Source organism: Zophobas morio, unplaced genomic scaffold (genome assembly GCF_036711695.1).
Source record: "Zophobas morio isolate AGI-343-1 ecotype UQ-CSIRO unplaced genomic scaffold, CSIRO_AGI_Zmor_V1 ptg000002l, whole genome shotgun sequence".
NCBI lineage: Eukaryota > Metazoa > Arthropoda > Insecta > Coleoptera > Tenebrionidae > Zophobas > Zophobas morio.
Genome location: NW_026972107.1, coordinates 16,556,681 through 16,571,493, shown reverse-complemented (window position 1 = coordinate 16,571,493; position 14,813 = coordinate 16,556,681). Strand labels below are relative to the sequence as shown.

Sequence of the window (14,813 nt, the reverse complement as noted above, 5' to 3'; positions counted from 1 at the left end):
ACTTATCGACCAGAATGCTACAATTTAAATGAGTGAAAAATAAGTAAGGCTCGTCATGTAGTCGATTTCGCATCCGTTAAAGATCCATTTATATTTTAAATCAACTGAAACATATTTGAAATGTATTTGTGATTTTAATTTTATTTATTCCAATTTTATGTCCCATTTGAATGTATTTAATTTCTACAATTCTTAACAACATTTAATTAGGAAAAGTGAACAATAGCAAAAAAAATCCCTACTGACTAAATTAGAGCTATGAATTAGTATTACATAACACCAGTAATTGATTTTAAAACTGATATAGCCACTGGGCAAAGTACTTTATATGTTGTATTTGTTGCTACCTGAAGAACTTTCACCTCACTTATTATTCTTGACATACAGATATGATTGTACGATAACTGATAACAGCATCTTTTGCACGGAGGCTTTTTATAACCTCTGTTTGATTGTTATCACTTACATAAAAGCAGTGTAGTAATTTCTTGCTGAACGTAATCAAAACATATCGAATTTATTTTATGACTTGACAGTTAAATGTTAAGAAACGTAAGAGAAGTCATTTATTACATGTTTGTGCAAAAAGAAATCTTTTCGGAACACTTCAAATACCATTGTTTAATTAATCTCCATGCTGTTGCAATTTGCACCTTGTAATCTCTAATTTAATGCTTTAAACTACTTCGTAACATAACTACTAAATGAATGGTTAAGATAAAGAGCAAGAAACTACGAAATAATGTAATTTTCGGCTAAATGTACCACGCAGTAATAACAAGTAAGAAAGTTAATTCTATTGAATTATTTACCTCGGAAAGTAAATCATAAGCAATTATCATTTAATTGAGAACAAGTCAATTAATTCCGTAAGCATTTAATAATAATTTGAATAGAACGTGAATGTTCTATTAAAAAAAACTGAGAATCTTTTAAAACAGTTATTATTTCAGTCACGTAGCAATTATGCCACGAAATTCAAAACTCTCTAATAGTAATTAAAAAATGACTAAACAATTCTTGCCTAAATCAGTGTTATTTAAAGGCATGTTTGAATCCATAAGTTGATTATTACGATAAAACAACTTTTTTCTGTTCAAGGAGAAATACCGAAGACCTGGATAACGGACTTGGACACCCTTGTACAATTTAACTTTGTCCTTAGAGAATTAAAAATGTCTGCTCTTATGATTCATAAATGTCTAACACAGTTATTAACAATTATCAATAGCAATTAAAAAATATCTCACCTTTGTGCAAAAAAATCAACACTTTTTCTCTTTTCACAGTGAATAAATTCAAACAATTAAATTCCATGCAGGGTATGTGGACGAACCGAAATGAGATTAACAAAACACATCTCGGCAACCTCACCAACGTAAAACTGGAGATTTACTAAACCGCATAAAATAACGCCCTATCCAGTAAATCGGCTTTGAATTAGCGTAAATTGATAAAACAGGTTCGCAGATTTTTTTTCGCAGTGTTTACAGAAAAAAACTAGTTATAGAAAAGTTGAAAAAACAACTTAAGAATTCGATGTTTTAAAAAATTTCCACCACTTTTAATTATTTTGCAATATTTCAAACGTTAAAGGGTATGTAATTTTTACGAGGCAATAACGTGGTATCAGTAAATATTCCGTAATACAGTTAATGAAGAAGCTAGCAAATTTCGACAAAACAAACAATTCAAATTTTAACAACTTAAACACAACAAACCGTAAAATTCTTTTCCTGAATATAAATGCGAACTTCATGCTAAAGTTCCGGCAACAATTAATTTTATCAGTTGCAGTAGTAGTAATTAAACTGGTGATAACATTTATGATAATTTTGTTTTATGATAGTATTCACAATGGTTTGTTATTTGAGAAGTGAAGCTATTTGCTTGTAATCATTTTTAGGTGAATTAAACTACAATCCTTATTCTAATCTGACAAATGTGCCAAAAGTTCTGAACAATTTTTTCTGAACTAAGTAAAAGGGAATTAAATTCGTATTGGTGAAAATGACGCGAAAGTTTAATGAGTTGACAAAGTAAAACAATGTCTACAGTTGTAATATTTAAATTAAAGTACCAATTATTTCTTTATACCTCCGAAACACATTAACCTGCAAAATTACAACACGTGGCGATATTCTCCGTTCATAAAATAGACACGAGTATTTTAAAGTTTTCAAGGTCTAGACAAGTAGAATCGTAAACAAAAACTTACCTTAATTAATAAGTTACAATTTAAATAACTTATGAATTCCGCTTGTCTACTCTCTACTGGCAAATGTTAAAAATAAACCGGATTTCTGAAGAGCTTGGCAGATGAAATGTACGTGCACTCTGTATTTATGACAAACATCAGCAGTAGATGCAAAATTTCGTTTTATGAAAGTTCGCAGTTGTTTTCGAATTTCGTTTTATTTTTTATTGTGACTAAATGTTGTCGATTATAACAACGCACCCATTTCCATGCGTACAATATATTGTTGTTTTTTATTTATACAAAGACTATTTTGAAATTTCCACCACAGACATTTTTTGTGAGTACTGGTAATTTTCAATATTTGGCAAGTATTCCATTAAACTTTTAATTTTGAAACTGATTGACACAACGAGTTTCGGTACACATTACCGTCATCAGGCATACATCAAAACTAACTCGAAATAAATTTCTCTTTTTTTTTTAAATTACGGTATTCTTTTTTAATTTTTGTTTGTAGTAGTGTTTGATTTTCGTTCATTTTTTAGTACACTTATAATTAATTAATGAATTGTTATTATGAAAACAATTCTATATTCAGCATTATTTTATTTGTTGATGATTCCGTGCGTATACAACAATTTTGGAACACTCGGTATGAAGTTCTATGTCTTACCATCAGTCACCACGAAAACAACCACGCGTTTAATATTTTGCATTAATCTACACATCACACTGACATTACTATTCATGAACAGTCACTACACCTATGCAGTCAGTCATAAACTAGCTGCATATCAACGTATGACACAAACTAAAATTGGCATTGAAATTGAATTTATTATTATCTATTGTATGAAATTTTATCAAATATACACAGAGGTAACGTTATGAATAACATAATGCTACATGTATTAATTCGAATAGTAGCAAAAATTAATGATTTTTCAGAAGATGTCATAAACATTGAAACTATATTCGGTCTAACCATTTAACAACTGTACACGATTATACATAAACCTTAAATATTTTATTTATATTTCCTGAATACTTAACAGATAAGTATTTTGAATTTTTATCATATTGTACGAAAACACATTTAACTTTCAAGTAATACATAAACGGGAAATGAATTTTCCAATATCAAGCCACAGTGTTAAAAAGAATTTCACAATCTCCAGCGTACGTGTTAAATCTTTTGTCATTATAATATCAAAAAATACTATTTATCAATAAAGTTAGCGTACTGATATATGACGAAATTATTCGAAGTCTGTTATTATGTGCAAATGGCAGATATTAACCATACAGAGTTCCTAAACAAATGGCATAGTGTACAGAACGAATTTAGTATTTCTTTTCTTTATACAAGCTGTTATAAAAGATGCAAAAAATTAAATTTTAGTATCGCAAAAAAATAAGAATTAAGTTTTATGAGCATTAAAAAAAATCGGTGTCCTTAACAGTTGCTTTCAAAATATTACTTAATTAAGTACCTGCGTTCTATTAGCCACCTATTTTACGCCAAGTCCCCTTCCAATAATTTTTATACTTTTAACCACCATCAAAAAATATTCTTCAATTTTTCAGCTGTGGTTTTTACAATGTTCTATTGTTTCCTTCACAGGAAGTTGTTAGTACGAACAAAATCTGAGCTATTATTACAAATTTATTTTGAAACTCTGAAACCAATCAAAGACCTTATCATTTGTAGTACTACTAATGCATATGTGGAAACATTTGTTACAGGGAACCGGAGAAGTAAACATTATTCACAAAAATTTTCCATCGATAAATTAAGTATAGTATAAATATTTACTATGAGAGTATTATTTTAATCTTAGACAGAAATTTATATAACGGAAAAGTTCAGTGCTGATTAAATATATTAAATGAAATGAAATTAAATTAAACGGTTCAGTTTAAATTTTTAGACGGCAATAAAATTTTCGATTTGGCGGATTTAACACAGTTGTTATTGAAGAGGTTTCTGTGGTTTTTTATGTGAGATCTCTATAAATTAAATACTGTTACGAAATAAACCCATAACGACGGTGCGACGCCTATGGGTTTTTCTAGTATGTGTGTCGATGAAGGGTGACTCATCGACGGCCGAGCGACGGGCGCATAAAGACAAGTCTGGAGCCGGTTACCGGAAGCATTGCCGGAAGTCTCGAAGCGGCGTCCAGGGAAGTCTCTAAGCGGCAGTCGCGATGGATATTCGAGAAATACCTCGATGGCGGAGGCAGAAGTATGGGTTTAAATCAGTGGCGGCTGGTGGGTCAAAATTTCGGGTCGGCCAAATATTTTGAGTCTACACCTTGGTGTTATATATTTTCGTAATGTATGGCTGCTACTCATTAACCACTGACATTTTACGTGCCAGGATGTACAAAACATCTCAAATGTTTCGACCTGTTAAAATAATTTTTTATAGGAAATTGACAATGTCAGTTTGATTCCAAATACTATTAATCCTTAATTCTACTTGTTCTGCTTTATCATTAATTGAGAACCACCGAAAACATTATTTTTACTGAGTTCCGCGTCGACCGGCGGCTACACGGCTTGCCGACCCCGGACATCCACAATTAAATAATAATAATTAAATAATGACATGCAGTTGAAAAATATAAAAAAAAAAGTAATAATAAAAGTACCAACTGTTAACTATCTTCATTTACATTAATTTTTTTTTTTAATGTATATGACAAATTGTCAAATAAATTAATTGAATAATTGAAAAATTAAAATGATTTAAAACTTTAAATTCGTTTCTGAAATATCTGAAAACGCTTAGATGCTAAAAATACAGAAAAAGCGCATTTATGTTGTAGCTAATGAGCTAAGTTATGTACGAAAAATAAAATTTTAGATAATTTAATGTAATTTTTTTCGTTTATTATTCATACACAGGAAAATGTATTAAATCGACAATTATTATTAAAAAAAAAATAGTATGCACTGAAGAACATCGAAGCCGTTATTGTTTTGTAATTTGGTTAGCTATCTTAAATATTAAGCGTTTTAAAAACTAAATTCGCGTTGCTGGGTACGGCGAAGGAGGATTTCGCCGGACCTGGCACAACATACGTTCCGCCAGGTCTTTGTCTACTACAGTGTACTAGACAAAGAGAACGATGAAACCGTAAGCTGCTACGAAGTCGAAACATCGAGCATAATACATTCCTGGATACGGCGTGCCGAAATCTCGCCGGCAAAGCGTGTTTATCAGCATTTAAAATTAGCAACAAATGCTTTATTTTGTACCTACAATATAATAAAATATATTTTTAATATATATGATCTATCCTAATGTACATTCAAACTTTATTTCTTTTTTTATTTTCTAATTTCAACGCTTACTAAGTATTTTAAAATGACTGGTACGGCGTGGCCGACCCTGCCGCCCCTGACCAGCCGCCCCTGGTTTAAATAGAGGCGACCGTCGGGATTCGGGAACGGATTATTCAGCTAGTGGAGTGAAATTCGCTGGAATAATTTTAGTAGTCGTGTAAACACGAATTATTAAGAAATAAATTGTTGAGTTTAAGCTACGCCGAATTCAATCACCCGCAAAACGTAACAATACATTTTCCTGCTTACTTTCAAATTTTAAGCAAGAAAATGGTATACAAATTTTATGATTTACAATGTGACCAAGAAAGTGAAAAGTATAACTGCAGCATATATGCTAATTCTACAAAATATATATTTTTTATATAATCCATTGGTACAGTAGAACCACAAATACAGCATATTTTTCTCAGAACAGAAAATTTGGCCTAATGTAAATATTTTAACAAATTTTAATGTTAAACATCTGTATGTAGTTATATCCGTTTCTCTACATAATGATGTATGTATATTGTAATTCGAGAATAACCACTATAACATGTAATTACGTTTGTTTCTCAAAGGATTCCAGTCACTGATTATGATTATCACTTTATTAGTATGTAGTTCGAGTCTTCCTATCACTTCTTGTGTACAGGTTGTCTGCATGCTTCACGCTTTCCTTTTTTCTATTTTTTCTAAATTCCATGCTAGGAAATGCATTTAATTATTTACATACCGGAAAACAGATGTTTGAAAATATTGCTTCCCCTAGTTATTTTAGAGATAAATATTAAAGACAAAAATTGTAGAGAATTACAAACTGTATATAAATCATTTTTATTTATTTTGTAACACCCGATGATATTGAAATGAAAAGAAAAAAAGAATTCACGCTTTGTGATTTGTGTTCAATAATTTGTCACTATGTACTGAATTTTGCGCCTTTTACTTATGCAAAACATACCATACCTTACAGGAGAAAGTAAATCGAGTAAAATGGTACTAGGGCAGGTCTTCAATCCAGAAAATTTCAGAAACTTTTGCAGCGCTTCATCCAAACCGACAAATTCCACGACCATCAACAATCGAAAGAGTCTTACAATGGTTTGAAAATTTCAGAAAAATTAGATAAACTCATTCATATATTTTTTTAAACATCTGCATAAATAGTCCTAAAAAATGATATCATATTATAAATTATTTATAAGTGATGTAGTAGTCGAGTTGTTGGAAGAGATGAACTGAGATGTTCGTGATAGCATATTGATTAATTTGTAGATTACAGAAGTATAGATGGAAATTAATTTATGCATTTTAAACGTGATTGAGGGGCCAATTTCAAGTTGGTGGCGCAAGTCACTGGTGCAGCGCAACTTTATAATGCTAATTTGGGTATCAAATGCTGGTTGCTAGGGGTGACGGAATAAACAAACGCAGTTGTGTCGAATTTTCCATTGAAATTTGCACCATGGAGTTGCGGCACCTCTAGTAGGCAGTGCAAGTTGGCGCAATTTATCTCGAAAAAGTGCGTTTGTTTATTCCGTCACCCCTAGCAACCAGCATTTGATACCCAAATTAGCATTATAAAGTTGCGCTGCACCAGTGACTTGCGCCGCCAACTTGGAATTGGCCCCTTATTTAGGAAAAGTTTAAAACAAATTTTAGTTAGCGTTTTAACACCTATATGATATTCTTAAAACACATCTAAAATTTCACACAATCAGTCCAGTCGTTTCGGGGATTTCATATTCCAATAGAAGCTAGAAAACTTTGAGAAAATATGAAATTAGCCATTCGTCAAACGGACTTTTTCAGTACCTACTCAGCTCACATCCGAAAAATAAAAATAAAATAATCGCCCATTTACTTAAAAAATTGACTAGAAGGAAATGTTACCAATTAAAATATCATCTTAAACGCGTTTGTGGTTAAATGTTTTCACAATACATAATATTAATTATCTACTCTAGCCGATATATTTTAAATCGTTAGAGATATAAATATATATTTATTAAGTAATTGCTATTTATAAACATTTTGTTTTATTTAAATTACTTACATATTTGTGTAAACATTAAACTAACGCAAATTTACCATAAAATATACTACTACCAGAAAAAGCTATAAAAGTAAATATACATAATTCAAGCGTACTACACCAAACCTCAAAACTAGTGTGTTAATTTTAAGGATAATTAAACCTGAGGAGGTCCAAAAATAAATATCTTGTGCTTTTAATAAGAAGCAGTAGCATACTCTAGTGCCCCACTTCAATGTTTTGTTTATTTTGTATTAAATGGAGTGTGAACCTTAAAACTAAATACCTGGCAACAAGTTTTACGTTTTTTACAGGAAAGAGAGAGCAAATTTTCATGTGAATCACATTTACATTTATAAGTGGATTGGACTTATAGCATTCTTCCAGTGTTTTAATTATTTTTTGTTATAGCGGCAGATTAGCCTTGGTAATAACATTAACAATCTCAATGAAGACTATTAAACAAATACAATTTACAAAGGTGCTTTTATTGTTGAACGTTACGTCGCAGCTAGTAGAGTTAATTGTGCTAAGTGCTGAAATTTTCAGCCATTGTTATCAAATTAATTTTTTGTTTATGCCAGATAAGTGCACGAAATTCTAGGAAAAAATATCAACAAATTTTGTTACCACAAAACTTGACAACAGTCATATCGTGATGACCAGCAATTACTCAACAAAATCCTTTCATATTTTACAAAGAGAAAATGAACTATATCCGTTTTATTAACAAAAACAAAATGGTACGTGGATGGAATAAAATTACACAATAACCAATTAAAGTATTTTTTTTGTTGTTAGCGGCAATTCTAACTATCCTTGAACCACAAAAATTTCGCATTTAGTATTAGTTATCGCACAAAATAATTGCTAGTAAAGAGGAAATACTTTTTTTTGTAAATTATTATGAATATTAAATCTCAAGGAGAGTAACTTACTGGTGGATGTCCTTAAAACTGGTTTGCCAAACTGAAAACACTAAAGAAGTTTTTGTATTAGGCTTTAACACGTTTTAAGCTCGAGCACACGACATCGTCAGTCGATATCAAAAGCTTGAAGCACCCCAATACGCATGACACAATATCGCATGTTACGTCCACCCCAATGGTTGTTACGATAGTAATAATAGAGTGAGGGTTTTATTTAAAAAAATCGAGTCATTAACCTTATGGTTCGTCATTATATATATAGAACACTACATGTTTTCAACTTGAATTTTTTTCAAATAAGGTCTTAACAAGTGCATAGAAATGAAACCCTACTAAGAAAATTTGTCGGCTATAATTAAATTTACAGAAATACTGGAAAATACACTGCTGATATCGTTACTGTATTGGTCTAAAATACAAAGTTGCAGATTATGTATGCTCAACAAAATCAAGTGTGTTTACATGTTGACGATTAGAACAATAATTAAAATAATGTATATTTTAATAATAGCAACAATAATACTCCAAATTTTTTTAACACCCATATATATACATAGAGAAAGAGAGACAATTTAAAAATAAGCATGTGTTATTGTAAAGGTATTTGACTGAGTTATCTTCATAAAAATGTCTACTGATGTAATACGTTCAACACAACAATTTGTTCTCATATCTGCAATTTTTTTAAATTTCAGGATACTTGTCACCACATTTCAAAACAGATAGCGCTTTAAAACAAACAGCCAGTTTTGTCATTCTATTTTTCTGTTGAAGTTATTTGAAAAATAGTATAATCTTTTAATGTTATAAACATCTGCTCGAAAACAGGTGGTTGTAAACATTTTTTTACTTTATCTCAATTTCGCTACTTGTGCTTACATATTTTGAATATTTAAAATAACGTGGTTATTTCTTATTGTTTCTACTTTATTGATCTGTGGTGTCAGTATTTCTTGGAAAATCAGCATAATGTATCAATTATGCAAATATAGATTAGATTCACAACCTGGTGAGAGCTGCTGATGACTTATTAAAAATCTCGATCTAGTAATCAAGGATGACCCCGTCTAAGACGAGTGAGATAAAGGCTGATTCTCACTTGATGTAGACTAAAAAAATATTCAACAACTCTGCGAAAACAAAGAAAATTTTATTCTTATCTATAAACAAGTAGTGTCGCTTCTATAAGTACAAATTATATCGCAAGTTTTTCAACTTTAACCTGCACTTGATGTTGAAATTTAGGAGTGTAGGTGTAGATACTCTTTGCTTCTTTCAAATTATATACGTAATAAAGTATTAAAATAATTTAGCTTGAAAAATCGGAATCCTGTATTGTTTTATTCGAATGTTGTTAATACTGATGGTAGCATTTTGAACTTAAAACATTCGATAACATTGAAACAAATATATTTTTTAATTGCATATCTTACGACAAAAAGTGAAAATCATAATTCATAATTATCTCTGAAGTCTCATTTTAGTACTTTTCCGATTTTATAAATCTTAGATATGGATATAATAGAAAATATAAATTGTTATCGTGAAATTTTAGATAAGATGAATTCCACTTAAATTTATCTTGCGAAAATAGTACTAGAATTATATGCCACGGTTCTATTTTAAGAACCATCAATTAAAGAAATAAGAATCCAAGTCAAGGGTACTTTACATAATTTTAAGTTTGATATTAAAACAATAGCGTACTTTGTACTTAATGGCACGAGATAAATGACATACAGGTGTTTCCTTAGAAAAACAATAATTTCATTAACACTAAGACAGTTAAGAAGAACGATTGTAAAAAAGAAATTCAAAAATTGAAGTTTTCCCCAATGTTTTAGTTTGATCATTTCCGACGTTATTAAACTTAATTATACACTATAATTTTCTAGCTGGGCTGGATAACAAATATGAAATAAACAGAAAGTAAAATTTTCGTCAGTCGCAAAAATCAGTACCAAAAATCTGTATTACATTGAATATGTGAAGAAAAAAACAGTACTTACGGAAAAGTTAATTATATTTGAAGATCACACTTAAAATGATCGAACAATAAACTTCAACTTTTAGTAACGTTCTGATAAAAGATATCCTTAATTTAAAGAGTTTTGCATCTACATTTTTCAGAAAAATTACATATTTTTTAAATAGAATATTAGTTTAATAATTTTTGGTAAATTCTTAAAAGTTACCAAAAGCAGCTTTTGTTTCTTTTAATTGTCAAGTATTATTCTAAAGTGTAGATTTAATAAACTAAAAATGAAAAAGAAATCTTCCAGGTCGTTTACCTATTACTTATACAATATATTACTTATTGTATAATATATATTTTCTTGCAAACAATAGATCCGGGAATAGTATTTTCATATCAGTATAATATGAATTACGTCAGTTGTGATTCGAAAGCAAATACACTTTTGCGGAAGAAAATACGTTAGCACGTTTAAATCTAGAACAGTGTACTCTTATCACAAAGTTGAAGCTCGAAGAACGTATTCAAGATTATTTTCTTTAATAACATAAGTAAAATTGAACTTGAACTCTAGTCTGTTTCCATGCCTGACATTGTTGATTAAAAGACAATAAAGAAATTTTATAGCGATAGTTACCTTGTAGATAATAATTTAACATAATATAATTTATTCAAATCAGTGTTAATTTCAATACGAATTACAAATCATCTAAATCACACATTAAATAAAGTTGAACCAAGAGTCTCTGTGCATCCACCTTGTTGATAAAATTATGTTTTCAATGTTGAAACTGTTAGTTGTCTTGTAACTTTCTTGAAATTGTTCTGGTTAGATAATGACTACTGTCAATTTCGTATTCATTTATTTACAACTATAATATACACTGTAGAAAGTACTAATGGCATAAATTTAATAACTGAAATTCTGATAACTAAATTTTCCAACACTATTCAAACAAGTACATAAATAGCACTTTTCCTTGGGTTTTTCTGATGTGGTTCGTTTCTTACGTAATTCAATATATCTAATTTAGAATGAAATGAGAAACAGCAAGAAAATTTAGTGAGTATGAACATTTTCGAAGGGCTAAATGAATATAAAGTATCTTGAATTGAGAGAAAATTTATACGTTGTTTAAAAATTTAAAAAACATTTAAGCACTATCTGTTAATTCGTTTTAAAATCATATCAGCTTTAGTGGTCAAAGTTACTCCAATTATCACCAAAGTGTGAAAAAAAACTGTATAAAGATTTACATAAAAAAAACAGTAAACATAAGACATTGAAAAAGCTTACCTAATGCGAAATTATGTACTTATTGTTACATAAAAAAATATCACAAAGTTACAAGATGTCAGTGTATAAAATAAAATAAAATGCGTTGAGATACTAAACAACGAAAGGTCTTTGATATCTGACTATATTTAAACATGGCTCCAATTTGAATCCACACATGCAGTCATCAATATTAAGATAATAATTAGCTGATAAATCTAATCAATTCTGCTTTGAGTAAAATGATTTACAAAAAAAAATTGGTCAAGGTTAGTTCACTTAATAGTGTGACATCAATGATATCTAAAACGATGCAAAAACAAAAATCAGTAGTTTACCAAACGCACTGATATTTTGACTACGAAAAAAGTCATGTAACTTTTGTGAAAGTCTATTCATAGTAAAACGAAGATATTTGCTGCTAACTTTTTGTGTTGTTGCATATTAAGGTAAGTAGAATTTGACCACCGACATATTTTTTAATTAACAGAACAGAATACGTTTCCGTACGTTTCAAACACAATATTATTAAATTTCTTTTATAATTTCATTATTAAGTATAAAACTTAGTAACAAGTAACTTTTACTAAATTTTGCAGTCATTTAACACTGAACACGTCCATCGTCAACAACGTAAAAAGCAACAGGAAGAGACATTTCGTGTCAACAAAGAATGAAAGACCTTAACATTCGTTTGTTTTGACTGAAATTAACTCTAGTTTTTCGATTTATAATGTAACAAGAGAACACGTTTTTTCATCCATCTCGGTAATTCCAGCAGGTGTTTTGTTAATGTGCCAGCTGTAATGAATATATTAAAAGGAAGTTGGGAAATTACATTGTTGAATCGTTAAAAAAAAAAGATATTAGAAGGTGAAAGCAAGGACCATCGCAATAGTTATACATCATCTGTAGACGTCCATAAGAAACTTGCGCATTCGTCATTCACAAAACATTTATTTTTATATTTATGAACGATTGCAGATATCTTTTGAAACAAAGTTCATTTGAGTATTTTTAAATTAATGCACGTATATCATAACGAAAATCACGCAAATAATAAAATCATGCTTAGAATGTCACTGCTTAGGTACTCCTTGCTTAGGTATACCTACAATTATTATTATTGATAGATGTATTAAATACAATATTCTGTTTATACAATTAACGTGAAATTAAAATCATGAACAAATTATGATTAATGTATGAAGTATATTACGTTGCATATTTTATATGTTACGATATAGCTGATACATAAAACGGATAAATTTCTATACGTCTTCCTTCGTAAAATCCCATTTTGGAATTTACAACAATTCGAAGGTAGATAGATAGATTTATGCGATGGTTTGCCCCCAGTTGCAGAGAATTGTTGCCTGAAACGAATATTATTGTTTCAAACTTGAAAATTCCTTGAGTATTCTACACGGATTTTAAATTATTTTAATTTTTGGTTTTTATACCCATTATATAATAAAAACTGGTTTCTGAAATTTCATCGTTAAAAGTTCATATTAATGTTTCAAAACCAGTAACGACAACGCACTTTTTACCTCTATAAGTCAAGGTGCCTGTTTACCTCTTGTTATTTTATTTTCAAATAGACTTTTTTTTTATTCATAGAAAATAGTTTATTTCAACCATTTTTCAACAGTAAGGTATAAAATTTGCTACATCTCCACAAAAATATTGAAACATCTGCAGCTATATTTTATTTATAAATTTAAAAAAAACGCACATACAGCAGTAGGAGCTTTATGGATGGCATCTTTCGCTAATAGTATATACATCATTATATAAAAATCAATCAAAGAATTTATATTTACATGTAGTGTTACAATTAACGTCTTACCTTAACTGGATCTGCAAAGAACTTCCGATCTGACTAACCGTTCTCACTGTACTGTTGGTTTAATGATGATTTTGCTTAACCTCTTTTATTAAAGTCTACAAATCCACAGTACTTAGTTTACTCACACTTTATTTGCTCTTAAATTACAAAATCCAAATTATTTGTTGAAAGATTACCAATCTTCAAAATACACTCTTTGTTTAACGCTAATTTTCAATCATAAGCTGCTTAAATACGTCGTCGCGTTAAAATACTACAGGAAGAAAGCAATACCGACAATGTTAAAAATAGCTATCTTAACTCGAAACATTTCACAATAGTGCACATCGGAAAATTTTGCCGTTGTTTAAATAGTCTCAATTCAGTCGTAAACTTTCTTGGTGCAATAATACTAATTTGATATTCTATGGTATATTTTTATTTTAAATTTTGCCATAACAATGTAATAAGCAAGAATTTTCATAAAAATGTCCTTGTTATTTTCAATAATAATAATTCGTGATATTTTTGTTCATTTTTGTGTAGGCAGTTTGAATTTAGGCAGTGTGTGGTACCTATCTACTAACTGGAAACAACCGTCTTGTTCTTCCCACAACAATACAACAATAATTGTTTTTTTTTTTTAATTATGACAGGATTACAGTCGTTTCTCAATTTTTTTTTATTCCGTTTGTGGTGACCGAATTTAAATCAAAGTTTTCGCGCTGAAATTAATTAACAACGGCGCGAAATCACATTTGAATAATTTGAATTTGAAAAAAAAAAAAGTTTAATCACGAAAAGGAGATCCTTAAACATAGGCAACCAAATATGCATGCCTGGTCTAATGCACGTAGCGCTTAGGGGTTAGTTTGCATGATCATTGGGTTAGATGGCAGCACGTAGCGCTAGGGTGATTTCAGTTAGAGGGTTGGTAGAGGGAAGCTGCATGGGGTAGAATGTGTCATTATGAATGTGGCTGTGTGTGTGTAACCACGTGTTGTCCCCAACCCGCGCGGTTAATTCTTGCGGCCTTTTAATCGGAGAAATGCGAACTTCCGGTCCACCGAAACACGTGCTGTAAATTTGTTTCATTGTTTGTAAATTCATCAATCAAGCTAGTTTTTCTTAATACTCAGCTAGAGCAAACACAATTTAACAATCAGGATTATTTAAATAAACCATTTGCTACAAAATTTCACGAAATTCACTTAGTCAGGAAAAACAC

At 30.0% G+C, this 14,813-nt stretch overlaps 1 protein-coding gene across 2 annotated transcripts in view; it reads right to left on the bottom strand.

Annotated features, from left to right (window-relative positions):
• The window catches only part of LOC135129137 (uncharacterized protein), a 35,994-nt gene extending 22,172 nt beyond the window's left edge, over positions 1-13,822 (bottom strand). Inside the window, exon 1 of one of the 2 annotated variants that reach the window (XM_064056235.1) lies at positions 13,607-13,822. The gene's annotated coding sequence lies outside the window, so the exon portion shown is untranslated. Of the gene's footprint in view, positions 1-8,512; positions 8,615-13,606 lie in introns of those variants that run through there. The other variant, XM_064056238.1, reaches the window with a different exon arrangement.
• Positions 13,823-14,813: the final 991 nt, after the last annotated feature.